Source organism: Macaca nemestrina, chromosome 10 (assembly GCF_043159975.1).
Source record: "Macaca nemestrina isolate mMacNem1 chromosome 10, mMacNem.hap1, whole genome shotgun sequence".
NCBI lineage: Eukaryota > Metazoa > Chordata > Mammalia > Primates > Cercopithecidae > Macaca > Macaca nemestrina.
This window is the reverse complement of record NC_092134.1, coordinates 56,827,726-56,841,966: the sequence shown is the minus strand read 5'-3', so window position 1 is coordinate 56,841,966 and position 14,241 is coordinate 56,827,726. Positions and strand designations below refer to the sequence as shown.

Sequence of the window (14,241 nt, the reverse complement as noted above, 5' to 3'; positions counted from 1 at the left end):
ATATCCACCTAGAAACTATAGCAGTACTGGATTTTTGTTTTAACCTGTCCAGACCCATTTCCCCTTCCTCTGATAACATCCACCTTGATCTTCTTTTGGGAAAGGAACATCCCTCCTCCAACATATGCTATCTTGGTACTCCACGCTCTCCTAGCAAAAAGAGTGGACAAAAAAATCCGAGCCAGACCAATCAGTCTGTATCTGTCTGTCTCTCTCTCTCTCGAGAAATGTGAATCATGAGCAGAGTGATCACGTGAATGAAAAACAATCACAAAAAAAACTATCCTAATGGGGGCTCCACAAAGATTGTTGCTTTCTGCTCTCTAGATCCCTAAAGCTATTCAAATGTCTATTATTTCTAAAACTCCATTCTTCATCTTTGAAGAAAATGAGCTTATCATCCTAGCAAATCATTTAAGTCACCCAAAGCTTTCTCTTACTTGAACCAAAAAACCCTTAATTAATATAGGTACTATTTCAGACATTTGTAACTAAAATAGTCTACCTTTGAATAAGGAAATAAAATAAAAATTAACTTCAAAATATTTTTAAATGAATCTACAAAAGTGAAATCAATGTCAGACCTAGAACATTTTAAAACACCATGTATCCTACCATAAGAAAAAAATACAATAGCATAGTATTCATTTATGTGTTTCTTGCTAGGTTTTTAAACTGCATTACATGAGACCTATCCTATAACCATATCCAAGTCCAGGTTTTTTTTTTAAGTCCAGGTTTTGATAATAATCATAAGGAGAAAAAAATGTTTACTCAGGAATCTCTTCTTCAATTTTCATTTGGATCCTACTACTCAAGGTGCCTTCTCTGGAGCTCCTGCTTCATTTCTTCTTACCCACTATCAAAATGAAGGATTTGTGGTAAACTACATGATTAGGACTAAGAAGAAAAACATTTCTAAAAATATCTATTTGAGCAGCTGGCTGATATTTCCATTTGTCTGACTGATCTTCCAATCCACTGAAGTCTTTATGAGGCAAATACAGGAGCAGACACAAACAAGTGATGACCAGCCCTCCGAAAGCACTTGACCACGATCAGTCTATATCAACAACTTAAAGGGGGGAAACTCAAGCGCTCAAATGAGACTATTACCCTCATCTCCACCTCATTACCTACCGATTATCCAAAATTCTAAGCTGTATTAAGTGCAAAGATTAGAAATGTCTTTCAAAGAAGAAATGTGATTTCAGTAGGAAAATAAATACATCTATATTCCTACTATGGCCTGGGACTTACTATTCACCAAAACAAGTTAATTCCAGCACATAACCAACATCCATCGTCATTTCCAGTATGTGAGAAATGAGGCAAAATAAACAGAAGATAAAATCCCTATCTAGGAAAGAACACAATTTAATTGGAAAGACCAAAAAATACACATGAAATAAAATACTCATATGCAATCAATATTATAATTGAATATGCTACATTTTACCTTTTCTCCTAATATTTTTACTGTAAACTAAAGTGGTTTAAGAAGGGAAAAATACCTGAGTGCTATTTTGAAACCAAGAACTGTATTCATTAATGAGATTTTTTAAATGTCCATTTATATGTAGTTAGAAACAAAATTAAATGCAATTTTTATCTAACATTTTTCTTCAATTCAACAAGTTCCCAATTAGCACACACTAGTTTGGCAACTGCCATTACAGTACCTCAAATGTTCCTGCAAAAGACTTTTTCAGGCAAGGATAGGAATGTTTCTGTTAAAGAATGGGAGAAGAAGGAAAAGAAACACAATTTTAAATTGAAAAGTGTTACAATTTCATTTCCTGTCAAGTATCAGACTTGGTATTTAAACACTGGGCTTCTGGTATACACTTTTGTTGCTGCAACCCCAATTTACTGACCTTCTCAAAAATCATATACTATTGGAATCTAGAGTTGCTTACTACCAATAACGGGCTAAAGAAGAATACCAATTGCTGTCTAATTCCTTCTGACTAGCTGAAAGTACTTTGCTTCTTCCTTAGTATATACAATATCTGCATTGGAAAATCACAAGCAGAAAGTCCCTGGTGGTGGCAACATCTTGGAAAGCAGAAACTCACAAAAAGAAACAAATGAAAAACAAAAATTAGCAACACATACACATAACCAATGAGGTCAACAGAGTAAACTATGCAAAGTTTTTTTACTCTTTCCGAGATGATGTTGGGTTGGAAGATTTACACTACCTTCAAAACTTACAAAAATAATCAAAATAATGTGGTACTAGCATACCACACATTTATCAATAGAATAGAATAAGGAGTCTAGAAATGGATCCATAAACAGAGTCAATTAATTTTCAACAAAAGTGCCAAGGAAACCCATTGGGAAAAAGCAAATACTGTCAGTAAAAACTGGATGGTCATTAAAAACAACAAAAACCACAGCAGCCTGGCTTTTATACTAAACGAAAATTAACTCAAAATGAATCACAAATGTAAATACAAAAGCCAACATTATAAAACTTCTAGAATAAAAATGGGAAAATAAAAATTTGTAGACAAAAAATTATTGATATGCAAAAAATACAAACCATGAAAGAAAATGCAGATATGCTAAATTTCAAAAAATTAAATTACTTCCCTTTAAAAGTTTAATTTTAAAAAGGCAAGACATAAACTGTTAGAAAATATGCACAATACATATATTAGACAAATGACTCAGATTCTGACTATATAAAGAACCTTAAAATCAATAAGAAAACAATTTTTTAAATGAATAAAAGATTTAAACAATTTATTAAAAAAATACAAATGGCTAATAAATCCAAGAAAAGATGCTTACTACCATGGTCATCAGTGAAATGCAAATGAAAAACCACAATGAGATACTACTACACAACCACTAGAAGGTTAATTAAATTTTTGTAACTGAAAATGTAAGTGTTGATGAGAAGGAGAGCAACTGGAACTCTCATATATTGCTGGTGAGATGCAAATTGGTATAGCTATTCTTAAATATTTACCAAAGAAAAATGGAAACATGTCCACTCAAAAATTTGTACATGGATGTTCATAATAGCTTTATTTACAATAACTGAAAATTACAAACAAGTCAAATGTCTATCAAAAGATGAATGGATAAACAAATTAGACATTCATTACAATACTGTAGTAATATTCCTATGCCATAGAATACTATTCCAAAATAAAAAGGAATAATATCAAAAATATGCAGGGCAAAATAAACCAGACAAGAGTACATACTCTATGATTCCGTTCATATGAAATCCTAGAACAGACAAAAGCAATCCACAGTAACAGAACCTGAATCAGTCATTGTCTGACACAGAATAGGAAAGGGAAAGATTAAGTTCAAGGGGCACAAGAGAATTTTGGGGACTGATGGAAAGTTCTATATCTAAATTGTGGTAGCAGTAACATGAGCGTATACATTTGTCAAAATGAATCGAACTATGTACTTAAAATGGGTTCATTTTATTCAGGTGTAAATTATACTTGAATAAAGTAGTTTGGGGTTTTTTTAGTATTTTTTTAAGTGATATTGGTGGGGTGAGAGGTGGAAAGCAGGAAAGACTACAGAAGTAGAGAAAGGCAAAATGACGCCGTTTAAGTAGCAATATTTAAAATCAGAAAACACATTAAAAATCTAGCACAACTAGGCCAGGCGCAGTGGCTCACACCTGTAATCCTAGCACTCTGGGAGGCCGAGACGGGCAGATCACCTGAGGTCAAGAGTTAGAGACCTGCCTGGCCAACATGGTGAAACTAAAAATACCCAATACTAAATACTAAAAATACTAAAAACTAAATACTAAAAATACCAAAAAAAAAAAAAAAAAATCTAGCACAACTAAAACTAAGAGTGTAACTGAGATAATTTATTTAATTTTGTCTGTAAAATGGGAATAACTCACAGGATAGCTGTGAAAAATAGATGAGACAGTTAATCTTATCACTGTACTACTTAACATTATGTATGTTGGTAAATTACAGCAACACAATTCATATTAGTTGAATTTGTATCTACCCATGGTAAGTGTTAAGGTGAAGCAAAGAAAATAAGTAAAAGTTACATGGAATAAATCCTGAAAGAATTTCTAGAGGAAATTATCTTAAGATGTCACTTTTGAAAAGAGAAAAGGAAATGGGTAGAAAGGAAGGAGAGACCTACAGGTGGAGGGAATTGTACCGTGCAGAAGAACGGAGGCGGAAAAGAGCAAGTCATATGCAGGAGATGGCAAAATTAGCATGCCTGTGGCACCAAATCCATATATGGGAGTATCAGGGGAAAAAAAAAAAAAAAGAGTAATCTTCCCATCTGACGCAAGCATTCATTTAAATGTTACAGTAGGACCCAGAAATGTAACTTCCAGGGGATGCTATGATACACGATAAATATATTCAACCGTTTAAAACAGAGAAAAATAAAAAGTTCTTTGTACTTAAAGAAAGAGAACGCTCACAATTACCAGCTTCAGTCTCTTGGAGGTTAGCCACAGTTCTTCCCAAAAGAAAAAAAATAATTATAATTATTAAAATATAATTACAGCTAAGCAACATATGGACTTGCTGCGCAGCTGTCCCTGTGCTTCTGAAACTATGAAAGCCTTTACATTTTGCAAAGTCTGATTTCTATAAATGATTGGTATTTGGAAAATAAGATACAAGAAAATCTGCCCAAATAACTAATCAGTTACAACAAGAATTATTTCATAGCATACTACTTAAAAGGTATCAGAACACTAAAATTGTATTTCAACAGACATAATATGACCAAGACCAGGATTCCTGGGCATTTATAATTTTAAACTGTTTTTACATTTATACATTTAAACGTGTTTAATTAAAGAATGCAGGGTTGATGTGCAAACTGACTTAAATCTTAAGATTTTGCATATAGAACAGTGTTTCATATACAGAACAGAAAAGTATTATTTTCAATGTCTTATCTCTGGGAAGAGATAACTAAGATAATAGTTATCTTACAGTAATAACTTGAGCAAATTAAGTTCTCTGAATGAGAGAAATGTACAGAAATATACAATGAGAAATAAAATATTAAAGGACAACAGGCCAGGTGCGGTGGCTCACGCCTGTAATTCCAACAATTTGGGAGGCTGAGGCGGGTGGATAACTTAAGGTCAGGAGTTCAAGACCAGCCTGGTCAACATGATAAAACCCCATCTCCACTGAAAACAGAAAAATTAGCTGGGCATGGTGGCGGGCACCTGTAGTCCCAGCTACTCGGGAGGCTGAGGCAGGAGAATCACTTGGTCCCAGGAAGTGGAGGTTGCAGTGAGCTGAGATCGTGCCACTGCACTCTAGCCTGGGCAACAGAGCGAGACTCCGTCTCTAAAAAATAAATAAATAAAATAAAATAAATAAAGGACAATAATACCTTTAAACGCAGTAGCAGCAATGGAGTTTGCTGAGGACAACAAAGCTACAGGATTAAATCAATTTAAGTCTCTTTATTGAAAAAGGCTGTTATATAGTGACAGTCAGCTAACAAGGTTTTATCTGCTCCATCTACATTAAGGCCACACCAATTAGAGACCTTGACTCAGAGTAGAGAATGTAGAGACTAAAGAATAACCTTAATGACTTTTGCTTTTTGAACCCATATATTATACATCAATGTAGTCACTAAAATATTTACAAACACATAAAAATTTGATGTTATATTGTTCAGAATCATGAATAATTTTCCTTTTCATGATAGCATTTTACACTATTAAATACTTTTTAAACCACTAACTATACATTCACTAAAAGTGTGTATTTGTTCCTCTTTTAAGAAACACAAATTGGAAAAAACTTCTTAATAATAAGATTAGCAATAAAACACTAGTCAAGACCTGTCACTAACTTTTGTGTTTTTATTGAAAGGAGATTTTTAGGAATGTGACACACCTATACATTATTATTTTTAAATGAAGATTATGAAATATTTTAAATCAAACACCGGTAACAATGATTAACGGGATGACAGGCAACATGAGAGCAAGCCCTTTAAGTATAGTTCAAAGGCTTTATCATTGTAAATAAACTTATTTAAAGGTAAGAAGTTTGTCTATGGGACATCTATATTACTCAGAACTTTGAGGCCCAGTGCAGTGGCTCACACCTGTAATCCCAGCACTTCGGGAGGCCAAGATGGGCAGATCACTAGAGGTCACGAGTTTGAGACCAGCCTGGCCAACATGGTAAAATCCTATCTCTACTAAAAATACAAACATTAGCCAGCTGTGGTGGCACATGTCTGTAGTCCCAGCTACTCGGGAGGCTGAGGCAGGAGGCTGAACCTGGGAGGCAGAGGCTATAGTGAGCCAAGATCACACCACTGCACTCCAGCCTGGGTGACACACCGAGACTCCATCTCAAAAAAAAAGGAAAAAAAGAAAAAAGATGAGAACTTTGAGGATGAAGTTCAAAATTTAAAGGAATAAAAAAGGAATGAGAAGTCCTAAGAGCCTGCTATTAAAAAACTGGGTAGGTATCCTGAATCTCTTACTGAGGGTAGGAATTATATTTTGAACCACCGACCTTAGAACCATGCCACCCAACAGCCACACAGAGAAAAAAAAGACAGATATCAATTTTTTAAAAAGTAAATTTAAATTAAAGCTCTGCCTAGGGAAGTCACTGTTGGAGTCATTCATTTTCCCAATATTCTTCTTTACACTTGTGTCTCTGCTTTAATAAAACCCTATGCAGAAAAAATAAGAAAAAAATTTTAAGTGTTTAAGCAAAAAGTCAAAAAGGGCAAAGAAATTTAAACATATGTAAAGGTAACAAGAAAATATTAGAAAAATAAATGCCAAAGTTTAAGAATAAGAGTGTATAAAATGTCAGTGTACTAAGAAGACTATGGACAAAGATAAAAACAGATAAAAATAAAAGGATATACAAATGAAAAACTAAAAGGAAGTAACATCAGCAACTTAAGACACTGAAAGCAAGAAAACAAAAGCCATCTTTCAATCAATGTAATATTAATAATGCAGCAATGCTAATTCAAAAAATGAACACCTTTACCCAAAAACTCTTCAAAGACTGCTTTTCCCTCCTAAGTTTTTTCATGAAAACTTTACTTAGCAAATAATCTCACGATAAAAAGCCAAAGAGTGAAGAGCACAGCTCCTGGTCTCATACCAATGGCTACTACCCCTAGTGCTGCGGCTTTTCTAAGACACTTATGCAAGAAGATAGCACAATCCCTCAAAGAATGCTGAGCAGGCCATAAGTCCCATTTGTCTAACTTCCCATGAGCAGTCAACGGGTACAACCAAACATAGACCCATACTCATCCCACATCCCCTAAAAAAGTAGTCTGGATTTTCATTCAGAAAACAATCAGCTTCAAGGAAGCTTCTTTTTTTAGGTCATTGTTATCTTAAAAGCAGCAGGCATGCCTGCTGAGTATACCAGTAAATAAGAAATTATCTTTTTGAATCTTGTTTCTAACATCCTTCCTCCCCCCATCATTGTGTTTTTAACTTGGCAAACCTTATCCCCTTAAGTGTTCACAGCTAGATTGAGATCATTACTTTTCATATAAAATTCTAGAAAACCTCTGCCCTTTGAAATCCCGGCATTCCTTAACAGCATTTTAGAGCTATCAAGACACTTCAAGTCAACCTCTCAATAACCATAAATTTTAGAGATCACAAAATGAACACAGAGGGGTTAAGTGACTACTTGTCCAAGATCCCTGGGCAAGAGACCAGAACTAAGGTCTCTTGAGTCTAATGTTCTAAGAATAAAATACACACAATCAATGGGAGGAATTATTAGGAATCTGACTTTTAGATTTAAGATGTATTGATCGGTAGAAAAACTGCAAAACAGCATTACAATAGAGTAACAGTTCTGTTTTAAAAAATATATATAGTCTCTGTGTGTGTGTGTGTGTGTGTGTGTGTGTGTGTGTGTGTGTGTGTGCGTTTACAGAGAGAGAAATCTAGAAGAATAACACCAAACTGCTAACAAAGTGGGCTATTTCAGACATAAAGTGGTGGCAACAGAACCCAACTTAATGAGTTTTTATAGCTGCTGGAATTTATATTGAGCACACATTGATATAATAATCGTATTTTTCTTTTAAAAAAAAAAAAAAAAACTTAAGGCAAGCAAACACATTTCACACAGAAAATTATCCCAAAATGGCTTAAGTGTCTCTCTCTCTCACACACACATGCACACAACTCCAAATATATTATTTTGTAACTGAGATTAACCTTGAAATTACTTTTCACATCAAACGTGGTCTTCCCTTAAGAAGAACAAAACCTTAACATGTTAGAATTATTCCAACAAGTAATTAAGAAAAGTAAGTCTGAGTTATAAAACACATTTAAAAACATTTTTCCTTTAGATACATAATAGTAACAGAAAAAGAAAACACAGCATAGCAAATAATCTCAGGGTAGACCAAAGAGTAAAGAGCACAGCTCCTGATCTTTCATACCAACGGCTACTATCCCTGGGGCCCCAGCTTCTCTCAAGACACATAACGCAAGAAGATGGCACAATTCCTTACACCATAATAGTAATTCTACAGTAGCAATAGAAAGTATTTGTAATAAATATTTGCAATTTTAAAATTATTTAGATGTGGTCAGTCGCAGTGGCTCATGTCTGTAATCCCAGCACTTTATGAGGCCAAGGCAGGTGGATCACATGAGGCCAGGAGTTTGAGACCAGCCTGGCCAATATTGTGAACCCCATCTCCAATAAAAACACAAAAATTTGCTGGGTGTGGTGGTGCACATCTGTAATCCAGGCTACTCAAGAGGCTGAGGCACAAGAATCGCTTGAACCCAGGAGGCCGAGGTTGCAGTGAGTCAACATCATGCCACTGCACTCCAGCCTGGGTGACACAGAGCAAGACTGTCTCAAAAAATAATAATAATAAACAAAAATTATTTACATGTAAATGCATACTGCTTCAACAGTTTTTATCACAATAAAAATAGGGCATAGGCCAGTTGATGTGGCTCACACCTGTAATCCCAGCACTTCGGGAGGTAGAGGCAGGCAGGTCACCTGAGGTCAGGAGTTCAAGACCAACCTGGCCAACATGGCAAAACCCTGTCTCTACTAAAAATACAAAAATTAGCCGGGCTTGGTGGCAAGTGCCTGTAATCCCAGCTATTCGAGAGGCTGAGGCAGGGAGAATTGTTTGAACCCGGGAGGTAGAAGTTGCATTGAGCTGAGATCATGCCACTGCACTTTAGCCTGGGCGACATGGCAAGACTCTGTCTCAAAAAATAAAAAAAAATAAAAATACTCCGGGCACAGTGGCTCACACCTATAATCCCAGCACTTTGGGACGCCGAGGCAGGCAGATCACCTGAAGTCAGGAGTTCAAGACCTGCCTGGCCAACACAGAGAAACCCCATCTCTACTAAAAATACAAAATTAGCTGGGCATGGTGGCACATGCCTGTAATCCCAGCTACATGGGAGGCTGAGGCAGGAGAATCGCTTGAACCCAGGAGGCAGAGGTTGTGGTGAGCCGAGATCACTCCATTGCACTCCAGCCTGGACAATAAGAGTGAAACTCCATCTCAAAACATAAAAATAAACATAAAAAAATAAAGCATAATGCTTACTTCGCCACTCCCTCCCTTTAAAGACTCTCCTGAACTTTTAGTTCTTCTGTCTCTTTAAACAATTCTTTGACTCTTTCACTAGCTCCTCCTCTATCTCAGGGTTTCATTCTAGTAGAGATGCTTCTCTTCCTCACACTCTCCACTACCACCTTCAGTGCAGGTACTGTCCGTATCACCAGTCTAGAACTTCCTCTTGCATTCAAAAACCATATACTTAATGACCTAGAGCAGAGTTTTAAAAACTTTAGGATGCATCATAATCATCTAGAAGGCTTGTTCCAAAACAGATTTCTGAGACCCACCCCCAAAGTGTCTGATTCTATAGCTCTGGGGTAGAGTCCAATAATCTGCGTTTCTAGGAAGTTCCCAAGTGATGTACTTTTAGAACCACTGGCCTACAGGATTCTCCCCTTGGATGAATCATAGATACACTAAACTGTCTCCCAGCATCTACCCTCATCACCCTCCAAACCACTATTCACTTAGCATCCAGAGAGATCAATTCAAACCTGACCATTTCATTCCCTTGTTTAAAATCCCCTAATAGTTTTCAAGAGATTTGAAGACAAAAAGCAAAATCCTTAACATGGTCTCAGGCCTCACATGATCCAGTCCCTACCTCCTATACCACAATGTTATCTTTCTCATATTTTTTAAAACACTCCAGTCACAGTGAACTCTTTCAGTTCCTAGCAAAGGCCAATTTCCTTGATCTTCTAAAATCTTTAAACAAGATGTTCTGTGAGAAATATTCTTTTCTCCCTCAGATCATCTTTGGCTCCCCTCCCCCACTAGGTCAGCACATTTTTATATTGCCCTATATTTCTTCCTCTCAGCATTTCCCACAATGGGAATTACATAGTGAATTGTGCAATTAGGAGTTTACTGTCGATTTTCTACCACTCCCCATACAAACGCTCGAAGAGGTCAGCGAGCACATCTGCCAAGCTCCTACTGAATTTTCAGCCACTTACACAGTAACTTGCACTGAAATCTATTGAATTAATGGTCTTGTAACATTAAATTATTCTGGTACCTCAAAGGGGAAAGTATTATTAAAAAGGTCCTAGAGGCATTTTTCAGTATCCTTTAATTTTTACAAATGAGGACACTCCATTAAAGTCCACCATTTGGGAGTTAAACAAGAAAAATAATACCTTCAAAATAGAAAATGAAATCTCCCTATCACAAACTCCTCTGCAACAAGATATATAAATATGTTATATATATATATAATATATATATATTTCTTCCTCTCAGTACTTCCCTCAATGGTAATTACATAGTGAATTGTGCAATTAGGAGTTTACTGTCGATTTTCTACCACTCCCCATACAAGTTTATTACCTACACCAAGTATAGCACTGATATCCAAAAGCCACTCAGTCACATACAATGCTAAGATAATTTTTGCAAAAAAATTTAACTTAGATATAAGCCTGCATCAAAGAATGCACTCCAAAGGGGTAGCTGCCTGGAATTAAACCTAGCCCTGGATAACCACAAACTACATAATAACTATTAATATAACTAATAATTAAATAAGCTAAGATAATTATTTGCAAAAAGTTTAACTTACATATAAGTCTGCATCAAAGAGTATACTCTGATAGGGTAGCTGCCCAGAATTAAACCTAGCCAGGGATAACCACAAATTACATAATAAATATTCATATAAACCAGAATTAAATTACCATTCAAATCTATGTAAGTATTGTTCTGTAGATTTTGTTCTTCTTTAAAATACGAAGAATAATTCATTCACCAACACTTTTCTCTACAGCAGAGTCCCAAATCACAGTAGCACCAACACATGGGAAACAGAACAGGTGTGTAACACTCAGGATATAACCTTAATATAGCAGAATTAACATACAAATAAAGGTCATCTCCATTCAGAGTAGTCACTTTCAGAGACTAGTTTCAAGTTGCCATCCCACAAAACAATTTTGGAACTCCTCTTTTTCTACCCACTTTCTTAGCTACCTTATAAATGATAAAAGAAGAAAAAGTTTCATCCCTTTGCTCACTGCTTATTTTACTAAAAATGGCCTTCTTCATTTTGATCCTTAATTGTATGTGTGAGACTTGGTTCAGAAAGACTTGCCACCTTTTCCAAATACCAAATACCAAATCCATTCTCAAAAGATGTAATTTGTCACCACAGAACGTAGGTTAAAAGAATGAGGTGAAAGACAGTAAAGAAATGTCGAAAGCATTATTCCAAAAGTGTTTGAACAATAGTGATATTATTGAAATAAGGTAACTTCGAAAACACTGACCATCTCTTAGAGAGACACATAAGTTCTAGAATAATACTGTAAAACTGGTCATATTTCTACTTTGGCACAACTCATAGACATGCCTGACACCTGACTTCTGATTTTCCTGAATGACAGATACTAGAAAGCAAAAGCACATTTATTATAAACTTCAGATTAAGAAATGTAACAAATTTTAAGAATAAGATCTGATGGTCTAATATACACAACATGGCTTGGGTGGCAGTATGTTATACTAAAAAGAACATATAGCTATAGAGTGAAATAGGTGACGGTATAACTTCTCACTTAGCTCCTTAGTAGCAACATGACTGAACATGTTACTTAAACAATGAGTCTAAAAAAACAAAACAGGAATAATTCCATCTGTAAAACAGTTAGAATACCATCTATTTATTTCAGTGCTATTATAAGGATTACATAATATACTACCTGACTGGAATTTTAGCCTCTCAAAAGAACCTAAAAGGCCATTGGTTCCAAATTCTCCATTTTACTAGGACCCAGAGAGAGTAAGTGGTTTGCCAAGGTCATACAGTTACTTACTAGGAAAGATAATACTTCTTGCAGGTTTATTTTCCCAGTGCATCTGTTCTCTAATCAGTCAGTGCTTGTGATACTAGGTCGCATTGTGACAAGAGTGTCTCAAAGAGTAACTCAAGGCCTCTTAAGGATAATGCTTGCAAATATGATACTGGCAACCATATATTAATAATTTAGTCCTATATACTAAATGTCTGTTTTTAAAGTTAGATATTTTAAGTTACAGCTAAAGCTACCCTGATTCTATGTAGATTTTGACTGTTTTCTTTAAAAGGTTATTTTCTAAGAAATATATGAACACTGTTCTGATTTAAGATACTAGAAAAAAATGAATGAATTTCTCATTTATTAAGCATGATATCTGGTTATAATAAACCAGAAGGGTTTGCCCAGTTCTCTACAAGTAAAAAGTCATCCCCATACTTAAGCTGATGGTTCATTACTAAGGATCAAAGCTTGAAATGCAAGATCTAAAGTTAATTCAAGACAGTCTCAAAGAATTTTATTACTGATACTCAATCCCAAAAGCAATTTCTTCATATTTCAATACATACTAAGAATGGCTATCTTGGGCATGAAACAAAAATAAGTATCTGAGTGCCTAACCCTGGTCTAGATGCTTCTGGGTTTTGAATTCTTTTTTTTTTTTTTTTTTTTTGAGGCGGAGTCTGGCTCTCTTGCCCAGGCTGCAGTGCAGTGGCCGGATCTCAGCTCACTGCAAGCTCCGCCTCCCGGGTTTACGCCATTCTCCTGCCTCAGCCTCCCGAGTAGCTGGGACTACAGGTGCCCACCACCTCGCCCGGCTAGTTTTTTGTATTTTTTAGTAGAGACGGGGTTTCACTGTGTTAGCCAGGATGGTCTCAATCTCCTGACCTCGTGATCCGCCCGTCTCGGCCTCCCAAAGTGCTGGGATTACAGGCTTGAGCCACCACTAAGTATAAATTACCACAACCAGAAGAGTCATCATTTCTAATTTACAACGTAAGTAACCAAGACACTTAATTACACTTCTCTGTGCCAATTCAAACAGGAACTGTGAAAACCAACATAATTTGTGAATTAAGAATAACTACCAAAAAATGAGAAACTATGGAGCTAACTCTTATATGGAAAGCCTGTTCCTAAAAGACTCTGATCAACATGACAAGGAAAAAATTCTCAGTGAATATTTTCAAAAACTTAAGAGTTGACCCTTGAACGACAAGAGTTTGAACTGCATGGGTCCACTTATACACAGATTTTTTTCAGCCAAACAAGGATTAAAAACACTGGATTCGTAAGATGTTAAAACCAAATATGTAGAGAGCTAACGTTTACAATACGCAGGTTCCGCAGGGCCAACGATGGGACTTCTACGCACGGATTTCGTGTTATGTGGGGGGTCCTGGAACCAATTCCCTGCTTATAGCAAGAAACATCTATATTTTCTGCATAATCAAAATGTCAAGAAAATGCTCATTTCTACTATTTACTATTAACCTCTATTAATGAATTACGAAGAAGCTCCTCCAAAATAACCAAATAAACAAGATCTTGCTAGTTAAAATGCATGTTAAATTTATGTTAAACAATCAACCTCTTAAATGGATCTCTGTTTTTACAGAGAAATCTTCCCTCGGTAATGACAGGGTATTTTTTTAAATTCCTACAACCTAATCATAAATTCTTGGGAAAATAATAAGAGCCATAATTTCCCAAATAATCAAATATTTTAAAATATTCAAAGTATTATCTATATAATGCTGAAGATTCTATTTTCTAGCAGCATTATTAAGGTATCACTGACATATAACAAAATACATATTTAAGGCATACAATC

At 35.6% G+C, this 14,241-nt stretch overlaps 1 protein-coding gene across 5 annotated transcripts in view; it reads right to left on the bottom strand.

The window, feature by feature from the left end:
* LOC105473327 (oxysterol binding protein like 8) overlaps positions 1 to 14,241 on the bottom strand; it is a 214,553-nt gene that overhangs the window by 187,162 nt on the left and 13,150 nt on the right. The gene's annotated exons all lie outside the window — the stretch shown is intronic.